This window comes from Nycticebus coucang, chromosome 18 (genome assembly GCF_027406575.1).
Source record: "Nycticebus coucang isolate mNycCou1 chromosome 18, mNycCou1.pri, whole genome shotgun sequence".
Taxonomy (NCBI): Eukaryota; Metazoa; Chordata; class Mammalia; order Primates; family Lorisidae; genus Nycticebus; species Nycticebus coucang.
Genome location: NC_069797.1, coordinates 26,201,411 through 26,206,021, shown reverse-complemented (window position 1 = coordinate 26,206,021; position 4,611 = coordinate 26,201,411).

Here is a 4,611-nt window from a genome sequence, read left to right as displayed (position 1 = left end):
GACGTTGTGCCTCCCAATCCCTGACACTGATTGAAATACCCTCTCCTGGAAGACAGACCAGGCCCTGGGCCACAGTACTGGCTTAGCACTGAGGAGATACCTGGGCCCTGGCCCTCTCTATCTGGGGCCTCCACACCCCATCCTGAACTCTCATCTCACCTGCCCCAGAAAACCATATCCCTAGGCTGGCTAGGGAGACAGGACCCTCCTGCCCCTCAACAGCTGTGAGAGGTTCTCTCCATCCTGCCCCCAGCATCCCCAAAACTCAAGGAGAGGATCCCAAGTCCATGAGAACCTATATTCTCACACACTCTCTGCAGTCAGGAGCTCACAGCATTGTTCCCTTGCTAGAAGCCCCAGCTCCTTCAAACCGTCCTCCAAGGCCTACTGGCAAAGGACAGCCATGGCCCAATGGACCCCTGACTTCCATGCTGTGGGCTCCCCAAGAGCCTTGTGCAGGGAGGACTCACCTGTTGAGGTTCTGGGTGGCAGTGGCATCCCTTAGTCTGAGATCACTGCATGTCTGGGTCCCAAGGCCCTCCGATGGGTCTGTGGCTGAGGCAGCAGGAGGCTCTCATCGCAGGCAGAGGGATGGCCGGAATGGCAGACGGATGAGGCAGAACTGGCTGGGCCACCTGTCCTTGGCGCCAGAAGGGCCACACCCACCAGCCACAGCTGCAGTGCCCGCCTGCCCACGTGCCCTGTGTGAGTCACCCCACACCCACACAGCAGCCTCACCCCCATGAGGGAAAAGGCAGAGAAGACAGCAGGTACCAAGGCTGACGTTCTCGTCCCAACTCTTTTTCTCTCTGGTATTTGATGCTGGGCAGCTACCTTTCATCACAGTCCTCAGTATTCCCATCTGGGAAATGGGAATCATAATACCTATTTCCCAAGAGTGCCATGTGGAGTCAAAGGGATCATGGAAGCTGGGAGGGATTAATAAATGAGCAAAGGGCTCTTCCTGACCCCTAGAAGGAAAGGCCACAGCTGAAGCTGGCCTGCTCATCACTCATCCTTCATAGGTTAGGATGAGGTTAGTCCCTGGCCTCAGGACTCTCAGAGAGACAGGAAGTCCCCATTCGGTGCTCCCACCACCAGTCATGCATCCCGGAACTTAGTGTCAGATACCACGCCCCTTCCCAGCTGTATGACCTTAGGCAAGTCATTTCTCCAGCCTCCATTTCCTCATCTGTGAAATACACCTAAGTCACTGTGGGGCTTAAATGACAGCGTGAATAAAAAGGGCACAGACAGGGCCCAGAGCACAGAACGAACTCAATAAACAGAGACTGCTATTAGCTATTGCTGCTTTTGTCAGACCAATTTATTCTCCTGGCAACTGCCCACACCACCTTTCTCCAAGACCAGAGCGTGGCAGGAAGCCTGTTTGCCCTCCCTCCTGGCCCAGGCCACGACCATGGAGGGGGTGGAGCAAGGCTGGGGCAGCCCTGTCTGCCTCACGTCACTGGGTCACTGGCCTCATTCAATCACTCGTCACTCGGAAACTGCACACCTGCTCCCGAGGGCAAGATGCGGACAAGACAGGACTGGGATGGAGCAGGAAGTCTCTGCTGACAGGGACGGAGCTGGCACTGGTACAGAAGGGAATTCCCCAAATCCCGCTGGGCCTGGGGAGGAGGCAGGAAGCAGGGGCAGGCTTCCACGCCACAGAGGGCAGGACCTATGGCCAGTGAAGGGCAGACCAGGCTTGCAGATGTGGGTGAAGCAGGAGGTGGCTTCAGCATTTTAAGTGAAGGGGGTCCTGAAGTTCCCACTCACAATCTGAAATCTCCTGTCTGTCCCTGAAAGTCCACATTCAAGCCCAGCCTTGGGTCGAGCACAGTCCCCCTGGATGAGCCAATCGCCCTCTCCTGACTCAGCTCCACGCCCCCCTCGCTTGGTTCTGACTGCTCAGGATCTGGGCCTGGAGCTATTGCCCAATGACAGTGTTTGAGTTTTTCTTGTTACTATTTTCCTCAGAGGACAGGTGGGTGCTGGTTTAAAGGCCCACCCCTTGTGTCCCACCCAAAGGCATGTGTTGGGCCCAGTGAGGAATAAGGGAGGCTCCCCACTCTACTGTGAGAGGCAGCAGGAACCAGGTCACCCAGCAGGATAAGAGTTACTACTTCATGGAAACTCCATGATACCCCAAACACACGGAAGCAGCAGCCCCAGCCCCTTAGACTGGCCCACATCCAGTCCCATTTAACCCCACACATCATGGACCCCATGTGGGAGGCCCTGGCAGGGACTCAAGGGTAGAGTGAGGGACCCAGAATTGGAGAAAGCCTTCCTTACCTTCACAGCACTTGTGGGAGATGAGCTCAGGCAAACACCATTGCCCCACCAGACAGGTGACAAGAACAAACAGGTCTCTGATCACCAAAGAAGGAGGAAGCCCCTCTAATGAGGGGTACAGGATGGGACCAGGAAAGAGGGAGCATTTGAGCTGGATTCTGAAGGAGAGAGAAGAATATAAGAGAAAAAGGACAAAGTTGGCCCTTTTTCCTTAGTCCCTAGGGCTGTGTAGGCCCAGCTTACAGGGCATGTGGCCCATGGCCTGGTACTGTCACCAAAGTGATGGCAGGGAACTGATCAGCCAGGCTGAGCCAGCACCCAAACCAAGGGTAGTTCCTCTGCCTGACTGAGGCCTGGTTGACCCTGGCAGGGCTCCCATCCTGCATTTGTGGCCCACATGGCACAGTCACAGGAGTGTGAAGCCAGCAGTCACATCCACCTAGCTTGGCCCACAGAAACTTGCAGGCCAATCCTTATGGCAGCTTTATTCCTAATTGCCCAAACTTGGAAGCAACCAAGATGCCTTTCAGTAGGTGAGTGAATAAAAAGTGGTGCATCCAGAGAATGGAATGTTACTCAGCGATAAAAAGAAATGAGCTCTTATGCTGTGAAAAAGACATGGAGGAAACTTTAAGGCAGTGGTTCTTAACCTTCCTAATGCCGTGACCCTTTAATACAGTTCCGGTAGGTCACAACCTACAAGTTGAGAACCTCTGCTTTAAGGCATATTAGTAAATGAAACAAGTCAATCAGGAAAAGCTATGCGTTGTATGATGATTCCAGCTGCATAACATCGTGGGAAAGGAAGAAATATGGAGACAGTGAAAAAATTAGTGGTTACCAGAGGTTTTGGGGGGAGGGAGGGACAAATAGGAGCACAGAAGATTTAAAGGGCAGGGACACCTCTCTGATACTGTAATGACAGATCCTGGTATCTCTTTGTCAGAATATATAACCCTAAGAGCAACCCCTAAGGGACTATAGATGGTAATTATCAGTGCAGGTTCCTGGATTGTAATAAACGCACCCTGGGGTGTGGGGTGTTAATAGAGTGTGTTGGGTGTTCGTTGAGGCTGTGGGGGTGTGGCCACTGGGGGTAGATGGGAACTGTCTGTACCTTCTGCTCAATTTTGCTGTGAACCTAAGCTGCTCTAAAAAATAAAGGTTATTAATTTAAAAAATAGAAAAGAAATGAAAAGAACAGGCCAATTGCAGGTATGTCCTTTAAATAACCCTAGGTTTACACAAAACATTTTGCTCATTCGTTTTGCAAAAGAACACCCACAGGATTCCTCCCAGCTCTGAGTAAATTCAAAAGCTGATGCAATTTGCAGAAGTTTGCAAATATCTGACATCCACATATTTTCTGAGAAAGGCCTATAAATAAGGCAAGGAGTCCCAAGCTCGCAGCAGGAATTGAGAAGCCCTCACTGTCCTTTCAACCCAGAGATAGGCTGGCATGTCCCAGCTGGTTCTCTGCCAGGCAACCTGACATGGCTTTGAAGTCAGACTGCCAGGGGTCAGATCCAGGAGACACTATTTACTGGCTGTGTGACCTTCTGAACTGTTGGAGCCTTCATTTTCTCATCCATAAAATGGAATTAATAATAGCTTCTTCACAAGCTATTGTGAGGCTTACAGGACACACACATCAAGCACTTTCATAATCACTCCCTTCATCCTGCCTGTCAGCATTCCTCCTCTACGCTCACTTGCTGTGGTCTGTCTGTCACTCATTTCCCCCACGTAGGCACCTGGTGGACCAGTCCTTGGCTTCTCTGTCCAGTCTCCTACACAGAGGCAGAGGTGATGCTGGAGATTAAGAAGATGATGTCCCACTATTTCCTCCAGAAATACCTCTCCCGGGAGAACCAAAGCTAAAGTCATCCAGCAATTCCAAGACTAGGCGGCTCATTCCATACTCCATACACCCCAAGATAAGCCGCCCATGTCTGGGACAGACCTCTATTGTCTATTTCTTACATTCTATTCCATAAAGGCAGAGTCAGTAAACTTTTCTGGGCCAAATAGTAAATATTTTAGGTTTGGGGAGCAAACTGGGTCTCTGCTGCAATCACTCACCTCTGCATTGTAAATAATACAAATGCAGCCACCAGCAATACGTAAAAGAACAGGCACAGCTATGTTTCAATGAAAGTTTATTTTTATTTCAGATTAATACGAGGGTACAAATGATTAGGTTACATTTTTTATGTTTGTTAGGTAAAGTCCAGGTTGTAGCCGAGCCCTTCACCCAGGAGGTGAGCCATATACCTCAATGAAAGTTTATTTATTAAAGGGAGTGGCAGG